Raw genomic sequence first — 24,693 nt, forward strand, 5'->3', positions numbered from 1 at the left:
TTTTTCTCTTCTCTCTCAATATCAAATTACTACACAATTGTAAAGTAAAGATATATTTCCAACATGCAAAATTTAAGTTAATATTTTATTGTGCAAATCAAAAACTACCCTATATATCTTATCAATTAATTTTCTATCACAGATACAAGCTTCTAAAGTAAGAGATCATTTACTTATGGTGGAATTGAAATGCACTGAGATATAAATTTTGTCTTTTTGATTTACATTAATGACTCTGTGTGGATGTGTTTTAAGAATTGTTATTTCTCTATGGTGTCTCTTAAGGGAATGGAAGCACTATGTATCCTTAGTCTAAATACTAATTATACTTTATACATTGATTTGATTACAGCTTTTTGTTCCTTGTGCAGGTAGTAGTAGTATATAAAAGTAATCACATTGGTTATGTGTCTTGCAACAGATAATATACAGCTAATGGTATTGAAGATTGTTTACTTTCATCTCTAATATGTGGTCTGTGTTATTAAATAACTCCACAGCCATTAGTTTTGCCCAAATATAAAAGCACACCACTCTTTAAAGTCTGCTGAGCTTTCTGGCTTAATTTCCACATTTTTTCCAAAGTAGCTTTACCTGTATAAATGCATCTACATTCATTTGGAAATGCTGCACTATCTTTCCAGTTACCCATTATTTTATTGATTCTGTAGATTTGTTTCTGCCTTTCTTTGGGAAAGAACTTCAAAAAATTTAAATATAACTAGTGTGAGGAATCTTAAAATGCTTTGGGAAATGTTAATGCAGAAGTTGAACTCCAAAATTTGTCTGACTGATATGTAAAACTTGGATGGAGGCAGAGACTGGATAAAGAATGTTAATTTGAACTAAAATTAACTGTATTTATCTTTGGCCATTTTCTTGTCTAGGATTTTAATTTGTATTATTGCTGTAAGGGAAGGAAGGTGGCCAAAATCTCATTGACTGAAGTGTATATTATGCCACTCTAATAAAGTTTTATAGAAATTTTCTAGAGTGTGCAGTTGTCTGACGCCCCTAGTCTGGTAAGGCAGATATTTCCCTTATTCTTTCCTTCCTGTACCCCTATGCATGTTTATCAGATACCCTATCCTATTAATTGCAATTCAGAAGCATTCTTTAAACTCTACCATTTAGTCTCCTCATATATTTGATGGACCATACTGGCTTATATGGAACTGAAGATAATATTAAAGATTTTTTACTCAGTAGGAATCGGACCAAACATGCTTCTCGTATAGGTCTTTGTTCTCTGTTGTTAAGTTCAATTTCCCAGAGGAGTTTCAGACCATTTTCCACAAAGATCAGAAAAAAGCTTTCTGAGACTCAGCTTATTATAATCTTTCCCTAGTGAAAAAATTCCAACAACTTTTCTTTAACATAAAATAAAGTAAATTCAATTACTTAACATAGAGATTGTCTTTTCTACTGTTTTCAGTGTCCCCTGCATTTTCCAATTCTGGACTCCCCTACACCTGCACTTTAGCAACTTTCAGCGGCTCCTCCTTCAAATACTTGTCCCTTTTATGCCTTTCAACCTTCACACATGACTTTTCTTCTATCTGTAATGCACTTCTCCTTGTTACCCATCTGCCTGGCACAATATGATGATTCTTGTTGTCAATCAAGGTCCAGTGAAAATTCATTCCCTCAGTAGTGTTTTCATGTCTCTCAGGACACAATAATTTTTCTCATTAGTTTATAGTTATATATCTTTTGCCACCTTTTGTAATGATTGTTTCATTCTCTGTGTGTCTCTCTCACTACACTGTTAACCCCTCAAAGGCACTGTTATCATTTACTTCACCTGTGTATATCAGAAGCATGGCAGGTTCTCCATAAATGTTTTATGACTAAGTGAATGGATGAAAAATAGAATCCAAGACCAGTAATAATGAAAACATATATGCCGAGAAGATTCTATCAAAGGACTAAATGAGAAAGGCTTAACTATAAATAGAAGAAAATTAAATATTTGCTGTATATTAAGTTGAATACTACATTGTTTTTAATGTGTGTGGCAAATATATCAAAGAAATGAAAGTGCTGAGGAATGAAAGATAAAACCCTAAATGGATTAGGGAGGATCCATGACATTGCAGAAAGGAATCTTTCACTTTCCCTGCAAGGGTAGCTGAAGATGACAGCTTAAGTGTGCTTTGGCGACTGTCTAAAGAAGATATATTACAAAGGTGGCAGAAATAAATTGTTAATCTATTGACATTAGAAAACATTTCCTAAACTTGGGGTACTGATGAGCTTAAAGTTTTTTAGTGTTCGATCAGATATTGTCTCTTTTGAAAGGGCACTGGCCATTCTTGGATGGAGCCCATGATTTTAGAGTCTACTATGTCTTTATTGGGACTGCAAGGACATTGTCCCCTGGGGTCCGTGATGTTAGCACCAGTGTTGGTGGTGTAATGAGTGACCAAATTTGACATGACTCAGGGGAGTTAAGATATGATAATAATAAGTCCCCAAATTTATTATTAATCTGTTGTAGCTGTGCCAGATGGAAAAAGTATGTTCTACAGCAGTAAAATGTAAACTCCACATACTTTAAAACTCTGAAGGAGTTAGAATAACTACTAAAGAAGGTCTACTTTTAGGTTTCTCTTTCTTTTTTCTTCTGGTTCTGAAGGTGATTGAGTAGCCTTGTGTATATGTCCTTACTTTTTTTTTTTTTTTTTTTTTTTTTTTTTTTGCTTATACCCAAAGGCTGAAAAAAGCATTGGATTAGAAATCAGAAGCTGCAGAGGTTGCACTGTTTGCCTTAACAGTAGCATATAATTTGTTCATTGTTATAGAGGTCATTTAACTTTTCTGGCACTTGATTTTAAACTACAAAACAAGAAATATATTAGCTACTCATGGTCCTAGTCAAGGAGCAAATGAAATGTAGAATCATTATAAATCAGCTGTAAGTACGCATGCTTTGATGGAAAATATAGTTCACATTTTGAAAAAAGAGGGTATTTCCCACCATCTTTGAGTGCTACTTAAAAAAAAAAGTCAACAAACAATCTTAAAATAACTAAGGCCATAACTTCAGGTCATTAATCAAAAATAACCTAAAACAAGCATCATATAATTGTGAAGGAATGTTTGATATTAGTCTCTAGGGACACTTTTGCAAGTCCAAATTTTTTGGAAGCTCAATTTTTTGTGTGGAGAGGTTGAACACAAACTCTCTTGAGAGCTGATGAACTACTCTCCCATGAAACAAAACAGTTGACCAGAGCTTTCCATCTGGTTATTTTTTTCCCTGTGGATACTAACAAAGAAAAATAAAACACTGTGTGATTTTCTTGGAGGGATGCTATTAAGAATTATGCAATTATGGTAGGTATTCCTGAAATAGAAGTATAGTTTATGACAAGGTATTAAATATAACAATATTTCATCAAAATCTTGTTTTTTAAAGATTAAAAAGTAGCACTTAAAATACTTAGGTTTTATATCCTTGCTTTTTTCCTCACTGGAATATAAGTACATTTTCAAGAATAAAAGAATCTTGCCCATATGGATAAAAACACATTATCTATATCTCTGTATAATCAGATAGGAAATTTCTGCTTTTAATTCCGTAGTTAGGCTTGTCTCTACAATTTTGAACTTGAAGGACTACAGTCATTTCAGGAGATATAAATTTTTCTACCCTTCTGATTCCTGCAGTCTTGCTCTACTACTCCTATGAGAGTTGCCCTGGGAGAGCAACTCTAGTTATTAAGTTATCTTAGGGACCCCAGTACACTGGTTGGAGGATTTGACTAGTGCTAGAGTTAGGTATAGGCAAGAACTGAACTTATGTGAATTTATACAATGGCATTTCACATAAGCTTAGCACATGGTAGAGTTGAGGTTTCTTCTATATGAATCACCAAATCAACGTTGTTTTTCAGAGAAGAGGTCTATGAGGATGCTGAAGATATAAATCCCCTCCCTATGCTCCTTGGAATAGTCAACAGGCATTCTATAAAATTCCTTAGTAATATCAATTGTGTCATATCATTTTTGTTTGCTTTGGTCTTCCTATTTGGAGATCTTGTCATCATGTTCATTAATTTTTTCCAGTTTCTGAACACAATAACATAATATCTACCTTGTTTCCTCATGATCTAATGACAAATTGAGCTCATATAGAAGTGTGATCTGACTCTGCAGAAACTAACAGGAAAGAATAAACAAGCCTATAACATACATTGATCAGCTAAGCTATTTGGGTGCACAAAATCACATGAAATAGTTACCATGGTTGGAATGCACATTATTAGAAAAGAAAATCAGTATACCTTGCATCATTTTTTTTGGTGATTGAATTTTGCTACCATGAGGTTATAAAATGCTCACTATAAAACCAAGATGTTTATTTTATGCTGTTAGATAGTTTAAAATAAAATTAATGTCCCTTGATAAATAATGAGAAAAAATCAATCCTTACTCCATTAAGTTACTTTAAATGGGTGACAAATATATTCGATTTAAACAGTTGTATAAGAGCAAGCTCAGTTAATAATCTATTTTCTAGGAATTTAGAGGAACTTTGCTGAGCACTGCACTTACCACACTAGTTGATTCATCTTGACACTGTATAATCTTGAAAAACTAAATGCCTCTAACCCTAATAACATAGGGGAATTGAACAAAAATTTAAAAATATTTTCAAATATAAAAAATGAACAGCTTCTCATCTGGTAATATAGAGGTAGAAATTGTCCAGAAAATGAAGAATATGTTTAATTTGTACCAATTTATAATGATAGATCAGGTTACATGTTCTTAGCTAATAGAGCCATTAAAAATGGCTTTTAAAGTGACAAAACCTAGTTTAAAAATTAGGTAAGAAGAACTTTAATAGATTCAAATAAAAAAATAAGTAATATTTTACAATTAATCACATAATTCTTTCCTGAAGTTACACTAGAATAACTGTGTAATATATTGGCTTTCATATATCCTGGCATTAAAGTATAAATTCTATTGATTTGTGATTTTAACACTCATATAACATCATAATGGAAGAGGCAGAACTGCCTGGAGCTGGTCTGCAGCTCACGTCCAGCTGCCTGACATCAGCAGCACACTGGTAAGAGACGGATTCATGTGGGCACCTGCAGCCTACCCACAGCCACCCCGACCCCCCCCTCACTCCTCCATGCACCTCTGGCCTCCTGGCCAGGCCGGTACCTGGATTCATACCACCAAAGCACAGAGGGCTCATAATGGCCATTGTCCTGAGCTCTAGCCTCAATTTTGATTTAATTCACACAGTTAGAGGTCATAGATTAATACCTACCATAGATTAATAACTACCATAGAGGTCATAGATTAATAACTACACAAATTGTCACTTTCTAAGCTGAGCTTGATGCTTTTGTGTTGCTAATCGTATCACTTTGGCTAAGGTGTTGTGAATGATTTAATCAGTTGTCCTTCCTGGTATAATGAAAAAGAGGTTTCCTCAGAGTTATTAGAGACTCAAACCTAAAGACAAACTATAACAAGAAGATATAAGTATGAATCCAGGTATCAAGTGAAGGACAGTACCAACACCAAAAATAAAAATGAGAAGACATTCAAACAAGGCTCAAGCACAAACACAGACTTCCAGCTTAGAAACGGCAAATTATGGGGGACATGAGGTGGAAAAGTCTGATAACCAACCACCTGGACACCTTGAACTGATACAGGAAGTAGCAAAAACAGATGAATGAGGCTATAGAAAAAATAAAAACAGAAATAATTTCCCAGATAACTACAGAGATGGTGAGCAGAATGACATGATTAGAAACTCTAAAACAGAAACAGATAAAAAATACATGAGCTCAGGACCATTATAGAAGACATGAATGCCCAGCATAGGAAAGAAATTGAATCTATGAAAAAAATTCAAAGAGATACCCAGGAGATTAAAAACTCTATTGAAAGTTTACATACACTGAGGTAATCTGAAACAGGATGCCAGTTACAGAAGACAGGATGGAGATCAGTGAACATGAAAAGAAGGATCCCTTAAAAATAGTATAGGAAAATGCTAAATCAGCCCAATAGCTCCTAGATGATGCAAAGAAAAATAATATAAGATTTATAGGAGTCCATGAAAAAGCAGGAGAAAGTGCAAATGACGTAAAAACCTGTTCACATAATTAATGACAGAAAACTTCACAAACAGAGCAAAAGAATTTGTAAGTGAGGCATACAAGACTCCAACTAGCCGTGACCAAAAAAAAAAATCTACACTTAGACCTATAATAGGATCTCAGAAGCCCAAGAGGGGAACAAAATACTGCAATAAGTTAGAGAAAAGAAACAAATCACATGCAAAGGAAAGCCCAGCAGGATCACAGCAGACTTTTCAACACAAACCCTCAAGTCAAGGAGAGCCTGGAGTAAGGTATTTCATGCCCCTAAAGAAAACAATGCCCAACGTAGACTGATGGATTCTACAAACTGTATTTCAAAATTGATAGGGAAATAAGATACTTCCGTAGCAAAGAGCACCTGAGAAATATCACGAATACAAAACCAGCACTCCAAACAATTCTAAATAATATCCTAGAAAAAGGCAATGAAGATCACATAACTCCATAAGGCCCAAGAGAGCAAATCCAGCAGGCAAGGCAAGAAATTAAAGGGAGAGGGGGATAAAATTAATAAGAGCCAATAACAGGATAATAACATGATGATGATAAGTCAATACATATCAGTTACAACTATTAATGCTATTGGCCTCAATTCACCAGTCAAAAAAAATAGACTGGGAGAAAGGATTAAGAAGAAAAATCTGGTCCAGGGATTTAGCTCAGTGGTTCTGCCCAGATGCATGCACCTAGTCCAAAAAGAAACTCATCTATCTTATTTGCAGACAAAGTAAATTTCAAACCAAAACTACTTAAGAGAGACAAAGAAGGTCACTACATCCTTGTAAAGGGAACACTCTAAGAGGAAGAGATGATAATCATAAATATATATGCACCAAATGCTAATGCCCCCAACTATACAAAACAAATGTTAAGGGACATGAAAAACCAAATAAGCACTAATACAATGGTTGGAGACCTAAATACCCCACTGTCACAAATAGACAGATCATCTAGACAAAAAATCAACAACGAAATACTAGAACTGAATCAAGCTTCTGAACAAATGGACTTAGTAGATGTCTGCAGAGTGTTTCATCCCACAAAATAAAAATATGCATTCTTTCCAGCTGCACATGGATCATTATCCAAAATAGACCACATACTAGCTCATAGAACATACTTAAGTAAATGTAAAGGAGTTGAAGTTATCCTATGTATGTATCAGACCATAGTGAAATTAAACTGGAGATCAATAGCAAAAGAAACTTCAAGAACCTCACAAATACGTGGAAATTGAATAATGCTCTCCTGAACAACCAATGGGTCACAGAGGAAATTAAAGAAGAAATTAGTCAGTTTTTACAAATAAATGATAATGCCAGTACAACATACAGGAATCTATGGGCCACAATGAGAGCAGTTCTATGAGGGAAATTTATAGAAGTAAATACCCACACTAGGAAAACAGAGCCACCTAAAAGAAAGAATGTAATGCTGAATCTTAAACTTCTAGAAAAAGAAGAGCAAGACAAACCCAGAGCTCATACAAGGGAGGAATTTATAAACATCAGTGCAGAAATCAGTGCAATGGAGGCTAAGAAAATGATACAAACAAAATCAATGAATCAAAGAGTTGATTTTTTAAAGAATAAATAAAATTGATAAACCCTTAGCCAAACTTAAAAAGAAAAGAAAAGACTCAAATCCATGCAATTGGGAATGAAAAAGATGAATTCAAAACAGGTCCAGCAGAAATCCAAAGGATCATCGATACCTACTATGAGAATCTGTATTCTAGTAAAATGGAAAACACAGAAGAAATGGACAGATTTATACATACATATTAATTTCCAAAGTTGAATGAAGAAGATATAAAAATTCTAAAACCCCAATTACAATGAGAGAAATTGAAAATGTAACTAAGAATTTATCAACAAAGAAAAGCCCAGGTTCTGAGGGATTCAATGCTGAATTCTACAAAAATATTTAGAGAAGAACTACTGCCACTACTTTTTAAACGTTTCAGTGAAATTGAAAGGGAAGTGATACTTCCAAATTCATTCCTGGAAGCAAGTGATACTTTGATTCCAAAACCAGGTAAAGACCCAATCAAAATTAAGAACTACAGGCCAATCTCACCAATGAACATAGATGAAAAAATCCTCAATAAGATACTGGCAAACAGAATACACAGGGTCAACAAGAAGATCATACATCCTGACCAAATTGGATTTATCCCAGGATTGGGAGGATGGTTCAATATATGTAAATCAATCAGTGTAATAGCATTATATTAACAGAGTCAAGGACAAAAACCATATGATCATCTCTACAGATGCAGAAAAAGCATTAAAAAAATACACCATGCATTCATAATGAAAATCCTGCAGAAAATTGGAATAGATGGTTTTTAATCTCAACTTGATAAAGTCTATATATGAAAAACCAACAGCCAACATCATACAAAATGGTCAAAAACTGAAAACCTTCATATTAAAATCAGGAACAAGACAAGGATGTCCACTCTCATCACTCCTGTTCAATATAGTTTTGGAAACATTACCCACAGCAACTAGACAAGATAAATAAATAAAAACAATAAAGATAGGAAAGGAAGAAGTTAACTGTCATTATTTGCTGATGATATTATACTCTACACAGAACACCCAAAATACTCCACCAAAAGACTTCTAGGCTTAATTGACAGATTCAGTAGTGCATATAGACACAAGGTAAACACTCAAAAATCAATAGCCTTGAGGTGAGGTGGAATCGCAGGTTGTTTTCATCTGCATCTCTCAAATAACCAGTGACGTGGAACATTTTTTCATATATTTACTTGCTGCTTTTACTTCTTTGTCTGAGAAATGTCTGTTCATTCCAGATGCCCATTTTTGAATTGTGTCCTTATATTTGGGGGGCTGATTGTTTTGAGTTCTTTATATATTCTATATAATAGTCCTTTGTCTGAGGAGCAGCTGGTGAAAATTTTTTCCCACATTTTAGGATGTCTCTTGGTTCTGTGGATGGTTTCTTTTGCAGTACAGAAACTTTTTTAAAAAGATGAGATCCCAGTTTTTTATTCTTTCTGCTAGTTCCTGTGCTACTGAGGATTTGTTCATAGTCTTTCCCTATGCCAATGTCTTCAACAGTTAGAGCTGGGACTAGAGGTTCCATTTGACCCAGCCATCCCTCTGTTGGATATCTTTCCAAAAGAATGAAAAGAATCATATCACAGTGATATGCACTCCTATGTTTATAGTGGCACAGTTTGTCATAGCTAAAACTTGGAAACAGCCCACTTGCCCATCAGTTGGAAAATGGATAAAGAAGATGTGGTTTTTCTATAAAATGGAATCCTACCCAGTCATAAAGAATGAGAAATTAGATTCATTCATAGGAAAATGGATACATATTGAGGATATACTCCTAAGTGAAATAAGTAAGTCACACATTTGTAAATACGGAATAGTTTCTTTGGTGTGAACAAATTATAATAGTACCTATGATCCTAATGAGATAACTGACAATGTGTAATAGGAAGAAAGGGGCTAAAGGTGTAGAGAAAGTGGGAAGGGTAGGGGAAAGGGAATAAGGGAAAAGAAAAAAATATGAGAAAATGAAAAAATGGAAATGAAGTGTTTGTAAAGGGGAAGGGAGGAGGGGTGAAGGGAGGGCAGGGACAAGGGGAAAAAATGAGAACCAAGACCTGTCACATAAAGGTAGAAGATCCCAGTAATGAATGTAACTGTACTGTATACCTAGAATGTACCAATAAACTCAATAAAAGAAAAAAAGAAAAAAAAAAACAACTTGATTTGCCATCAGCAAATTTAAGTTTAAACATCTAATGTCTCTTGAAGAAAGCAAAAGAGATTGTATAAAGAAGAGACAGCAGGGAAGGTAGCAAGATTTACTTTTTACTTTTGTATCTTTGGAACTTTATACCAAATGCAAAAATTGCCTATTTAAAAGTTAGTTTAAATCTTAGTACACATCTTGTTCTTGGTAACAGACTCTAAGAATTACAGAAAGTCAGTTTCAAGTCTTCATTGTACAGATATGGAAAAGGAGTTCCAAATTTGTACAGCTTGTTTCTCTGAGAAAATTAGGAAACTTTGGAATACATCTTCCAGGTTAAATTTTGCAAATGTTTAACAGAAAATCCCCACAAATTTTAACAATTTTTTTTAGATTACAAGTTTGTAGTGAGTGACCATTATAAGACCAGGTTGTTAAATAAAAGTGAGAGAAATTTTCTTTAAGATGGGCCAAAATTAGATGCCAGTTGAGTGACCCATTAAAAGCCAGTTGTGCATGTGTCACTGTTTTAATTATTCTGTACAACTTGCTTCTCAGCTGTACCCTGGATGACTACTTTCTCATGAAGAAAGAATACTGTGCTACAAATTAGTTGTATAACTAACAAGTACTTTATGAAATAGTTTACTAAAAATTAAATCCCAGTCCTCAAAACAAGGGGAAAAAGAACAAGATGCAACAAGAAAGAGAGGGTGGGGTGGTAAGAGCCAAGAAGGAAATTGTAGGGAAACTAGGGAAACAAGAATGCTCCATGGAAACAGTGAAAGATATTTAGAGATAAGGCCTCTTAGTTCTCATTTTATTATCTGCCTTCCTTCTAAAATAATTTTTGATACAAAATCATTTTCCCAGAACCACTAAATCTAGGAGCTGGGAGGAATTTTTAAAATTCCTAGCTTGTTTTTTAACTTATTCCTTTCAACAAACAAATGAGAAAAATTGAGTCCAGAGGGGCAAAATTCTTTCATTTTTTTAAAGCTGAAATGCTTCACCCATAATTCAGGTTTCTAAGTAGCTAACAAAAATATTTGTTTTGTTTTTCCATTTACAAATGGTTAAAATGCTTGTTTGAAATAATAGCTTTGGTTTCTGCTGTGATTACTTTGAAAATAGAAAAACATGAAAGTCCTATTTTTACTTGCATCTGTCACTCCATGTTCTAATTACTTTCCAGGTACCAGCTTCCTATGCCTACACAGGGTGGTTCATTCCACACTGAAAGCTGACAGCCTCTCACTCTACAAAATGAAACCAGTATCTTCAAAAGGAAGTACAAGTTGCCTCCAACATTCAAGCAAACTCTTTTTACTTCTTTTTGTTGTAATTATTATTAGATTACTATGGAGGTTGAAAGGAAAAGCCCAAACCAGTTTCTGCTTGTATTTTGTGGATCTGAGTACTTGTGTGCCAATCTGTGTTGATGTGTAAGGATTTTTTTTTTTGGTACTGGGAATCAAATTCAAGTCCTTGCATTTGCAAGGCAGGTGGAGGAACCACTGAGCTAAACCCCAGGCCCAGGTGTGTAAAGATCTTTGTAGGCATGTGTTCTGTGTTCTGTGGAGTGGTGTTTGGGTTGGGATTGGATGGTGGAGGTTGATGTTATCTAGTTTTTTCAGCCTAAAGCAAATTGCCTAAAGCAAAATGATCTACCAGCAAAATAATTCCTACCAGAATGAATGTGATTTTAACAGATACAAAGCAGAGCTATATTCTGTACTTTGGTGATAGTGCTTATCAATAACTATACACTATTTTTGGTTAGTTTAAAATTTGTTGGTCATGGGAGGGGGAGAAGCACTCAATACTCAAAATCAGTTTTAATTTGATTTTTATCTACTCTCAGTCTCAAAGATTTAGGCAAAGTTAGTTTGCAGCATCTGCCAGAGAAAAATGATTATAGCCAAAGTAATCTCAGTTTCACTCAGCCATTTTATGTTTATAGCTTTGGAAACAAAACATATTGATCTCAGGAATTTATGCTAATTCTGTACATAAAGAAGAGGGCAAAAGCTGTTACCAATCCCTTGGAAGCCAAATGTGCACAGTATTAGTTGATAAGTATTGGTTATAATTTAGTAACTTTAGTTTTTATCCTAAATATTACTCAATGTGTGAGTTCTTAGAGGCAATCCAATATGTCAGACAAACAAAGCAGAGACCTTTCTGACTTTTTCAGGGCTTTGTTCCTGGAACAAAAATGTACTGAATGACTATAGGATAAAGAAGACAGATGCTTGGCTACAGACAAAGTCTTAGAACTAAACAGCCATTCCCCTGCAATTTCATAAATAAAGAAGCCAATCCAGAGCCTTAAAATTACTTGATGTTGAATCACTCTGCTTTTGCTGAATTTCATAATCTATGCTTTTTATGTAGCATTGAAGATCAGTCACAATCTGACATTTTCTTCTGTTTGATTCATTTTTAGCATTAACAGTATCAAGCAGTTGTCTGAACACATGTGCTTAAGTTTTGTAAGTTTAGTTAAAACTTTTGGAGTATCAGTGCCATCACTGACCATCGGTGCTGCTGCTGGACCACCAATAAAGTTCAGCAGTGAAGGTAAGACTAGATTACCACGAAAAGCCTGCATGCTAGCATGACAGAGACACACACACATTTCATTTCTTTATTCCATTACTTGTTTACCAGATTAGACCCTGGCTGTATGTTTTAGCGCTGCTAGGACTTTCCAAGTTACAGTGTGCATTACTTCGAGTTAACGGCCTTTCCTCCTACGCAGAAAAGGAAGGGTGGACGCTGTGCTCACCTCCAGACTCCTGTCGTATTGCCAGCAAATGCTGAGCACTTGGTAAGTGTCTGCAGATGGGAGGGAGTGGAAGAAGAAAGGAGAAAGGTCATGTGGAAATGCTTGGAAGTCTGCACAGGTGCCATGGAAATTTCAAGAAATTTCTAGAGAACTCAAGGTAAAGCTTCTTCTAGTGCTGTACCTTGAAGGTTGAATAAAAGTCTCTAAGTAAAACAGAGGAAGTTTTCTAAACATAGGGCAACCTATGGTTGTATAGATGTATGCCTGTTGCTGGATCTGCTGGAGGGACATATCTGAGGGCAGCATCCCACCCGGGTTTGTATAATAGGAGAGTTATATATGGAACTATTTGTACATATCAAAGCTTTAAAAATGCAACAACACACTGCCAAATACACTTAGCCTCCTATATTCTTCTTGGTTAACTGATGACCACAGTAGAAAGGCAGAATTCTGACATTATGATAACTAACATTTGCTCTTGCATTTCAACAATCTTTGTGAAGGGTTTATATTCTAAACAGACTAAGAATGCCTTTTTGAATTAAGGATCACAGGAAAGTATTGTTCCTTAGACACTGTGCTTTTTACAAGAATTTCTCTCTTCTGAAAGTATTCCGAGGATAACAGTGCTCCTCCTTTGGCTCATTCCTTCTACTCCATCTGAACAGTCACTTCATTGCTAAGTAACTGGGCCTATGGGCACTCTGAAGTGGAGCCGTGTTGCCTCCTACTCTGTTGAAGACATCAAAGCACAGCGCCCATGGTGCTGCCCTCCTTGGAGTGAGCCTGCACCCTGAAGGAGCCCTGCTCACATGTTCTCTCCCCATGAGGCATAAACTAGGTTCAGAGGCAAGGGCAGCGCCTTGTCAGTTGTGCAAGTTTTGCTTCCCTCTCTAGCTTTAGCAATAATAAAATTGATAATAAATTTATGCATATATAACACCTGGGTTTATTTCTATATTTGGATCTTTTTTCTATCATTCTATATTGATTTGACCTAAGTGATGAGCAAATGAATGACCATATGTGTGTGTGTGTGTGTGTGTGTGTGCGTGTGTGTGTGTGTGTATATTGGCTCTGTCAAAAAAATGATAGTTTGATACTCGATTAGAACTGCTAGTACTCTTAAAAAATAATATTAAATGTCACTTAGATTATTTTGTGAAAATTGTTTGAGATCATTAAAGAGAACAAAATCTGGAAAATAAGAACCCCTCAAGCCCATTTCCCCAACATACCTCAATGCTGCCATCTTTAGTTCATGATTGCAATTAAATTAGAAATCACATAAAAAGTATATTCATAAATAACCTACTGAAAAACAAAACTAAGGATCCATTTGGTGAGTACTGTTCCAGTAAAATTAATAAGCAAAGAAATATCTCAAAGCTTTGCTAACAATCCAGTAGATAGGTTAAAGTTTCAGTAAAGACAGAATTATAAAAGAATTTGTGGATAAATAAAAATGATTGATATTACTATAGCTCTAATGTAAAAATTTACAAGATGTTTTTATTCCATGTTTAAGGAAGGCACAAAACTGCCTTTCCCAAGTTCACAGGGAACTCAGCCCAGCCTGGACTTCAAGGCTTAGATGCTGTTCCCACACCACACAGCTGCTCTTACACTGTCTAGCCTTGTTTAGAGAATTTAAAGCTTCCTGTTGAGTTATCCCAGAATCTCAGGTCCACTAGTAAAGGGTTCCTATGGTTTTAAATTCACTGTATCCTTCCCATATGTTTAAACATTCATAAAAATGAGTTAGTTATCATAAGAATAAGAGAGCCGTTTTGGCGCTGTACATATTGTTTTCAGTTCAGTATCTCACAATATTAGCTGCATACAATAAATGATGGTGTCAAGGTATCTAGAGGAAATATATTTCCTGTACACACTGTACAAATGAAATAATATGTATTTATCCTTTCTAGCATTTTCACAATCCAACCCAGAAACCCATTTACAGCATTTGAAGAGGTCATTTATTATAACTATTTCTCTTTTTCTCAAACTAGATCTTAAAGATGCCTCTCCCTTAAAGCTGCCTCTATCTTAAAGATGTTCTTGTCTCTATTTCTAATTTTATAGGTCATTGAGAATGTCTATAAAATGACTTCATTCTTTATTGATCACCCACATCCTGTAAAGAAGGACGTAGAATCCTATGAATTCACTGTTAATTATCACAGTCCCTTGAATATCGTCTTACAGGAGAGCAAATAAAGAAAGGAGATTGTAAGGGCCAGGGATTTAGCTCAGTGGTTCCGCCACCTGCCTCACAAGCACAAGGTCCTGAGTTCGATCCCTGTTCCAAAAAAAAAAACGAAAGAAAGAAAAGAAAAAAATAGATTGTAATGTGTTCAATATGGATACATGGATATTAAATGAATATACAAAAATGGAGACAGATACATGATTGGGCAAGAAATGGTCAGTATTTCCTGAGGATGCATCACCTGAAACATGAGAGTAATGAGAGTGGCTGAGGTGAGTTTCTTCTGTATGCAGAGTGAATTGCAGAAAAGTACCTGGGGAGGCCTGGTAGAAAGAGGCCCTGTTCTTCATTTGCTTATGGATATTCAGCGAGAGCGCGGGGTATCCGTACAGTAGTAGAATCCAATTTGGAGATAAATATACAAGCTAAAATTTTCAGTCTTGACTTGGAATAAATTGACTGTGCCAGGGAGTGTTGCAAGTGATTTTCTTATATCAGTGTCTTTATTCATCACACCATACCTAAAAGAGGGGCATCTAGGATTGCCATTTTATAGACAGAGAAAACAAGATGCATAGATCTGACACAAGAAGGCATCTTCCAAATCCTTGCTCCTCGGTGTGGTTCATAGACCATAATATCAACATCTGTGAGCTTGTTAGAAATGCCAGGACTCAGACACTAACACGGACTTCTAGAACCAGAAGCCACAGCTTAACAAAACTCCACAGGTGATTTTGAGCCCCTTAAAGTTTGACGAGATTTGGCTTTAACCTATTGTTCTGCCTCTATGAGAATACATTCCCGGAGAAGGAATTAGGTGTTACATATAATCAACAGGGAAAGTACAGTGGAAGAAGACAATCGTAGAGGCCTGAGGATGAACCGAAGTAGTACCGTTAACCAAGTGAAAGAAAATGGCAAAACAGGGCAACAATAACGACAAAGAAAGAAGTAGGTAAATTTTAGAGGGAGCCGAGGGAGAACTTGGAGATTTTGAGTATGTGATTTGAGAGGGGGGAAGAAGTTAGCTTTCCCAGTTTTCCATTTTGAGCAACAGCAGGAAATAAAATAGAGTACAATGACTACTAAGGCTAAGTGTACTGTGGTGACAGCCAAGAAGAGCCGTGTGGCTGGGCTAAAGACAGGGGAGGGGATTTCATAAACTACTGGGCATTCTGGAAGGCACCAAGACAAAGGCCGTGCCAGAATGTTCAGCTGACTTGTCGTTGATGTCCCTCACCGTCACTGTATTCACTAGGTTTTTTTCCCTAAGAAGAAAGTCCTTTGATCTTCTCAGATTCTTAAGGGGATCTATGATTCCAAAGATGTCAGAGTACAGATAAATGCTGAAGCTTATAATTTTGAGAGGATTTAAGGTGATTTTTTGTGGGAAAGAATCTGATTCCCCCCTTCTCTTCAAAACTTCTAGGGTACTAGAGGGTAACTAAGAGAAATAGAAAGAAAAAAGATAATTTAATAATACGGGAATCCAAGCTCATCTAATTTATATTGGATTCCGAACTTCCTTTGCGAGTCCAAGTATTTGGTTTGCATTTCTAAGGAGACCATGTTTCGTACATTGAAAAACATTTAAAAAAAAAACCAAAACATCTCTACAATGTTTTAGACAGTAAAACATTTTAAATAGTAAGATATTTTCAATTTTATAAGCAAAATGTTTGCTTTCCTAAGAAACCTAAATTAATCCAGCTTTTCTCAAAATGTTGCTGGAAAATAGAATAAAAATAAGAAGGAAATTTATCACAGATGTTACAGTGAAACACAAATCTGCTACTCATTTAGATAAAACAGCCCAGAGCTGGCAACTCACAATAATATGGAAATAAGCAGAACAAGTGTAGAAAAGAGGCATCAAAGTTTACCTTCCCCATCAAGCAATCTGGATCATGGCTTCTGGCATATATCATAATGCATATGCTAAGAAGTATCTTCTATGACATGATTGAAATATTTGTGTTGAAATTTAATTCATGCACTTTATTGAGGATATGAAATGCTGGCCAAAATGACTCAAGAATTTTCTTACTCTTTATGTGTAAGAAGTATATGCTTTATTAATGATTCTTTTTAGTTGTCACATTTCTGATTCAAAATGACAGCTGACGAACTACATTTGGTTTTCAAATGAATGACAGAGTATGACTATGAGGAAGCATTAACCCTAATGGGACTCATGCTTTTTTCCTCAATAATGATCTCAGTTTCAAAAAGCATTGGACATGCAAATATTTTAATTTCATCTTAGGAAATTTCAGACTATATTAATTATTGTAATTTCATCTTAGGAAATTTCAGACTATATTAATTATTGTAAGTATGCCTGCTTCTGGAAAGTAAGCAGATTTTTCTTGAAAGAAAGCAAGAATCTCATTAACTTCTTAAAATCTATAAGTGCTTCAAAATATGTCTTGGAAATACAAATACAGTTTTAAAATATCTTCAATGATGTCATTCATTCAAATAAATTGAGCAAAAATAAAACCCACGATCCCTTCTGTTCTTTTTACAACAATGAAACTACGCTCACAAAATAAGATCATTACAATAACTCAGAAGGCAAGTCCAGAATTTTCTGGCCACTGTGTACATCTTTAAACAAGTCATCCAAATGAGAGATCTAAAAAGGTCTGCAGATAAAATTCTATAATGCTTTGCTCAAATGGCTAAGATACTTCAAGGTATATACATAATTGCCATGCAAAAGTTCTCAAGTAGTCACTGGAAAGTTTATACAAATACTTCATCCTTAAAATTCAACAAGATAAAAATACCACATAAACAAAACACAGAGGAAACATTTTGGAAGGGAAAACTTACTTTTGTTAAAGCTGCTTCTTCCTATGACTTAAAACAATATGAAAGAATATACGATGATTTTTGCCCCACTGATATATAAATATGCCAACTTCCAAAAGGAACAGCACTGAGAAGCCCTCCTCACTATAGCCTTTTCAACTTTGTAGGGAAAAAAAAAAAAAAGATTCTGTGTTTCCTCCAAGCCTTGTGACGTGCACATAGCTGACTCCTACTGGGCTGAAAAACCACTCCTTGTTAATTTCTAGTTAAAATTACAAGTCACAAATTCTTCCCAGAACATCCTTAAAGGGAAATTCTACCAGTAATAGTATAAGCTTTAAAAAGTTTCAAATATACAGCACTCATATAGATACATACACAAGAGAAATTTCCATTGATGAGGCCAAATTAGGGGCATATTTATAAAGCAAATTCTCTAAAACGATGATTTTTTTTCTTTCCTAGATTAATCTGATTTTGGTTTTGTTTTATGGTGGCTATCAGAAGCCTCCTTTTAGGTTACAAATGGCTAAACTGCAGATCAGTTTTGCTGAACTATCTGGAAGAGACAGAGACCCATGTTCTCACCTGTGGAGTTCTTTGTAGCTTGAGAGAGGAACCTTGAATTGTGGCCTTTATTCCTTCTTTCTTGAGAAATTCTAGTCGTGGATTTGAATAGACTAACTCCAGATAGTTACCTACTCTCTGCACCTGTGATGTGGACTTAACACTTCCTGCTTCTGCCTACTTCCCTATGAGCTGGTAACAATTGTTATGTCATATCCATGCTGTATGACTTCATTTAAGGGTGTTCATTTGGCCCTTTGAATCTTCAATTCAAAACATGAAAGTGACCACAGATGTCAACAGTTGGATTTGAAGGAACATTTTCATATTGGTGAAATATCCACAATAGGAATTCTTAGTGGGTCATACTGATCTATACAGTGACATATATTCCAAGAGTCTCCATTTAAGGCCATTTCTTAGGTAGGAGGAGAAAAGATATATTGTGCTTTAATTCTATCCATTCCCAGACCAAATTTAAACTTTACTTGTTTCAGGTGCTAAAGACATATGTTACTATATATATTTTTTTTTCTTTTTTTTTTTTTTAGGTCAATCTCTGCCAAATACAATCAAGTATGAGCTGGGGAAATGCAGGGACACTTTACTCTAAGCTTTGATTCAAAAACTGATTTTGTGATTAAGGCATTGTGAAATGAAAATATGATGATTAGCAAAAACAAATTCTGATTTATTTAAAGGACAAAGGTATGTTTCATTAATTACAGATTTGATTAAACATGATAACCCTACTAACCAGGCTTTATTTTCCTCCTTTTATAGGAAAGCAAGAGTCTTGGACATATAAAAGTGCCTGTGTCCCCATCTAGCCTTGGGGCCTCTGCCCTTTTGGTTTATGCAGTATGCTTTTTTGACATTATCTACACTGATTCAACTTCAGAACCTTCTTCACCATCTTCAGCTTTAATGCAATGCCTTTCATTTGCCCACTCCACCAAAAGTCTTCATTATGATCATAGATTTTTTAAAAAAATGTAAATCTTAAAAGAAATGTCTCATCTCTGGCCATGTCAGCTTCTTGAAACTCTTTCCTTAGTTCCCCTTAAGCTACACTCTTCTGATTTTCTCCTTGTTTTCAGCATCCTCAGACACCTCTCCCTTTACTAATTCTTTCTCTCTAGAGCTTCATTCTCTGTTCAGTATGCATCATTTTATTCAAAGCATTCCTTATAGAACCAGCTGTATGCTACGACTCCCACATCTGCACTCTCATCAAGTATCATTTTCCAAGCTTTCATATTTGTATCCTGTTATCTACTGTGATCTTTGTCTAGAAGTCCCCAGACATTGCAAACTCATCAATTTTTTCTCTCTCCGATCCTGTTAATTTGCTCTTTTTTCCTATGGTGAGGTATGGCACAATCATTTACCCATGTTAGATTCTTCTCTCCCCTCATTTATTCTCCAGCATCGCCAACACTGCCTAATTTCTGTTGGCTCTACATTATTAAATAACATCTCATCAATGTGTCATCATCCCTCCAATTCATCCTCATTTTTCTTCATAGATGATGTCAATCATAAAAACAATTTGAATTGCAGAGATCAATCTGGACCGCTTCTATCTTTTCACTATTTCATTATATAGCAATATTAATGTTAAAATATGTTTATTCAATTATAAAAATGCTTTTTGCAGAAAATGTGGAACAAGAATAAAAAAAACATAAAGAAAAATTAAAATGACTAGGAATCTAAGCGATAGCCATAGCCCAAATCTTTGCATATCTCATTAGAATTTCATGTATAAACATTGACTATATGAGGAAAGGTTTGTGTAAATGTATATATGTCTAATACCACCTATAAATACATACATAGTTTCATTTATTATTGTATTATATTATTATAGTAGTTATTATTATTATTAGAGTACAGCACATTTAATTAGAATACCAAGAACATTTTGATCAGTTATAGGATATGAGAAATTTCGTTCCCATTGCTAGGTATATGCCCAAGGCCCTTACAACAAAAGACAGATTAGCAAGAAAAAAGCATCCACATTTATATGTTTTATGAGATGTGAAATCTTCAGAAATGAAGACTCAGAGACATATTAAGTAAGCTTGTGTATTTTCATGCTTTGGTTGATGAAAAAGAGTGAATAGTTGTGAAGGAGTATAAAACTGGGGGGGAATTTAGCAAGGAAATCCTCTTTTGTCCAGATTCTTCTTTATATGTGTCCTCAGAGATAAGGATTTCCCTCTCATGCTTTTTTAAGTAGATTGAGAATCTCTGAAATGAAGGTGCTATGACCCGCTTCAGAAGAGAAGGATGAAAGGTAGAGAGTGACCTTCCTAGGCTTTGTGACCTGCTCCAGGGAGAAGCGAAAATGTGAGATATCTTCCTGCGTTTGCAGTTTTCTCAAATTCCGAGATGCAATACTTTGCGGGTAGCATGTGCTGAATCCCGTTGTACTTCTGAATCTTATCGCTTAATATACTGAGACTTTTCAAATCAACAAAATACTAGTTTTAAAGTGGCTGTGAATAATGGTGGCAACATAATGAAATACATAATAGAATATTGCTTTTTTCCTTCTAATTGTTTTCTTCAATACCCAAAACCACACGGATCATTTACATAAAATATAAATCACAAAGACTTAGGTAGGAAAAAAGCACAAAGAAAAGTCTAGAATGTTAATTTACATTTATTAGGTATGATTTAAGCAAACCTTATCTCATGTTGTCAAGCACTTACCCACTTTTGAGGTTGTATATAATAATTTGGGAAGGACTACAGGCTCAGCTCCTCTTACCAGCCCTTATCAACAATTTTGACAAACTACTTCAAGTTTACAATGAAAAAAGGACAAATTTTGGGACTTAAGAGTTTTTGGTGTTTCTTTGGTGGACTAGCCTCTAAACAAAACTATTTCATAGTCAAGATTGCTCCCTTTCTGTGTAAGACGTTTTGTCTGTATACTATGGGAGTCCATTTTAAAATCCACATTGCAGATAAGACAATTATTTTCACTAACAATATGTGCATTTTACAGAACTTTGGTAAATTATCAAATTGCCTTCCAGAATGGAAGTGGCTTTGTTAAAAATAGAAATAAAATCACCTTATTCCCTGGCTAATTTAATCTTTTAAAGGTTCTGTATGTTTTTAGGATAATAGTTAAACTTTTTACATTATTGATAAGGCATTTCAGGATATCCTCCCAGTCTCTCCATTTTATCTTATTACTTTTCCAGATTACTTTTCTTATTTCTCACTACTTTAGGACTTCCCAGATGTCTCATTACTTTATGGTAATTAATGTCATAGTACTTCTGCACCTCCTTTTCTCTTCCCAGAAAGACACTCTTTCCCTTCTATTTGCTTGAAGCTAATCCTTTTTCTTTCCAGACTTAGGTCACATCCAGCCTCTGCTGTTGACAGTCTGAATTCTATTTCTTCTCCCATACCATCTTCTGTCAAAATACTATATTAAACTTTAATTGGTGATTACAGCCACCTGCTTGAAAATAAGGAATATTTTTTAAATTTACATTTGGATTCCTCATATTCAGCTGTAATACAAGATCCAGGAAATTGCTGAGCCAAGGCTTTAAATCCACTAAATCCCCTTTCATCCATTACACCCATCAACATAACCCCATCTTTCCTGTTCTTTCTGCTCTTCAAAACAAACAGCAAGGTTGTCTGGTTATACTTAAGAGAAACAGAGATCCAATAAGGGGCAAATATGGAGAAACAACACAACACTAGGAATGTACAGAAATTTAATACATTTTTAATTTAGCTTTTTGTGCTGTGAGACAAAAACTTTTCTGAAAGCTTGGAGGTCAGGGTTACATTTTCAGTCTAGAGCAAGTCTCTTCTACTTGTTCTTTATTTACTTCACACAGCCTTTGAGGTCCAACTTGACTAGTTCTTTAGGTCACTCTAACAACAGCTACCTTATTAGTGTTCCCAGAGCTAGGGATGCAGCACAGTTTTACAGTGTTGACCTAGCATATGTGAAGTTCTGGGTTGCCTTTATTTAAAAAAAAAATAATCCAGATTTTTGAGTTAAATGTCCACTTGGTTTTTATGTGTGTGTTTTTTCTCATCTGCCATATAAACTGGGATAAAGACTTCATTGATTATAGCAAAAGAAAGCAAACTTTCCATCTTCCCACCTTGACCAAACTAACGTAAATTATGTTATTGGTAGAAAACAGTCACATTTGGGCATAGGTTGAGTGAAATTTCTGAAAAAGCAATGAACTATTTCTTGTCAATCTACAGACTGCAGTATCCTCTACAACACTGTGGCATCTTAACCTTATCCTTGGTCCTTTTTGATCTTACTGAAGCACTTTTCTAGAAAGCTAAAGATGGTTCTCTAAGTTAAGCAACTACTATTTAACTGTTAATGTAAGATTCTAATATAGCATTCGGGCTTTCATCAAAACATACTATGATTTTGATAATATATGCTACCATTTACTGAATCATTTGGATGGGCAGAGTGGGTTTTCTTCAAAAATAGGTAGCTCTGTAGCTGCAACACATCTGAACATGAAGAAGAGGGCATATTTTCCAATCTCTATTTTAAGTTCAATAACAGAAATTAGAAGACAGAAGAATATAGCTATGCATTTGCTGAAATCTGGCTGAGAAATGATTTACTATGATGAAATGGTTCATGAATGGGAAATTTCTAAGCAATGAAAGACATTGAGAATTATGGAATTTATGTGTAAAAAAAGAAAATCAAATCCTTTAATGATCTTCAGAATGAAAACTGAAAACATTTTCCACAGAATGTATCCACAAATTAATTTTAGTATTAATTAATATAATGAATTTTGAAAGTGCCATTAACAGTTAATAGGATGGGTAATTTTATTTTAAATAATATTCTTAATCCTGTCCATTAAGATCACAGTACACACGTAACGATTTTTACTTTATTAATGAAATTTGAACTTCATATACAAAATCAGTTATGTAAATCTTATTTACAAAACCAATAAAAACTGTTTAGTGTGGAAAAATAAAAAACGTTTTGACAAATGAAAAATGTTTTACGCAGAGATTAAGAACTTTTTATTTGCTTCATTGTATCTTATTTTCACAAATTAAGTCAGAATTATTATTATTATTATTTTTTTGTACTGGAGATTGAACTCAGGACCTTGTGCTTGGGGGGCCCGCAGCGGAACCACTGGGCTAAATCCCTGGCACAAGTCAGAATTATTTTAATGGCTTCACTGTCACTTGTTTTCTATGATGTAGTTTAACACAAACAGATCGATTACTTTGGTATATGTTGAAACAGAAATGGTAAGATTCCTCAGTGATGGCTGAGCAACTGAGTGGGTGCTCAATAGTTTGGAAGAAGAATAAACAAATCTAAAGTGGGGTCTGTAGTTAAAGAGAATTTGTCATTTTTCTACTTTGCTCTTAATACACAATATAATTAAAATTTATCCATGGGAAAACATTTTTAAACTTAATGTTATAGTCCTAACCTTAATAGTGATTCTTAGCAATTACTACATGAGTTACTTTCACTCAAGATTAACACTTCTGTCTAAAATGGAGTAGAGGTAGTCTGATCACTGTATTTAAAGATTTTAAAATACATATATAGTTTTAAATGCTATATAAGGAATTATATAAAATAGCATTATAATATTTGAAATTTATCATTATATTAAAAATAACAAAATTTCTTTTGGTAAATAATAAAATTATTCTTTAAACTTCCTTTGGTTGAAATGATTACTCCAAGGAACTATTTTAGTTACATTTAACTAGTAATCATTAGAAAACAAGATCTCTCTCTTTTTTTTTTTTTTTTTTTTTAAATAAACAAGGTTTCTATTTTTGGGAAAAAAGTTCTAATGATTTAAATCCTCTGACTACTGGAAAAAGAAGCTTAATTATTTGTCACACAGGTACTTAGAGCAAGATTTAGTTTTTCTATTAATTTTAAAATAAGTGATTTTATTTCTCATATACCAAAGGCATTTTCTTTTCTTTAAAGCCAAGACATTTTAAGTTTCTGCCAAAATGTATATAAGTATAGTAATTACACTTGAAAGTCAAATAGCAAATAATTCGTTTAAGAAATGAAAAGTGTAAAAAAATTTATTATCATCTTGACTAAACCAGAAGCATACATTTAGAATTATGTGAAAATAATTTTTATGTGAAAAATTCCACATAAAGTTCATGTGAAAATGAAAACTTCCATGGAGAACTCAATTTATGAAATTCACATCTTTTAAGATTTACATTTAATACAATATTACTATTTTAACTGAACTGTGTGAGAGGGAGGAGGCTGATGGGGGAGTAAGGAGTTGTGACTGACAATTTTCTGTGACCACTCACATTTAACTTTGGGAAAAATGCTCACTATATAACAAAAGTAATTAAGATATTAC

General features: G+C 34.5%; 1 protein-coding gene across 3 annotated transcripts in view; it reads right to left on the minus strand.

Moving 5' to 3' along the window:
• The window catches only part of Fhl5 (four and a half LIM domains 5), a 45,697-nt gene extending 26,950 nt beyond the window's left edge, over nucleotides 1–18,747 (minus strand). The window contains exons 1-2 of one of the 3 annotated variants that reach the window (XM_010603650.3): nucleotides 18,299–18,747; nucleotides 12,673–12,722 (exon numbers count right to left, since the gene is read on the minus strand). The gene's annotated coding sequence lies outside the window, so the exon portion shown is untranslated. Of the gene's footprint in view, nucleotides 1–12,672; nucleotides 12,723–17,731; nucleotides 18,035–18,298 lie in introns of those variants that run through there. The other 2 variants (XM_010603649.2, XM_010603651.2) reach the window with 2 other exon arrangements.
• Between the last annotated feature and the right edge of the window lie 5,946 nt (nucleotides 18,748–24,693).

This window comes from Fukomys damarensis, unplaced genomic scaffold (assembly GCF_012274545.1).
Source record: "Fukomys damarensis isolate Sample0158 unplaced genomic scaffold, DMR_v1.0_HiC HiC_scaffold_14, whole genome shotgun sequence".
NCBI classification, from domain to species: domain Eukaryota; kingdom Metazoa; phylum Chordata; class Mammalia; order Rodentia; family Bathyergidae; genus Fukomys; species Fukomys damarensis.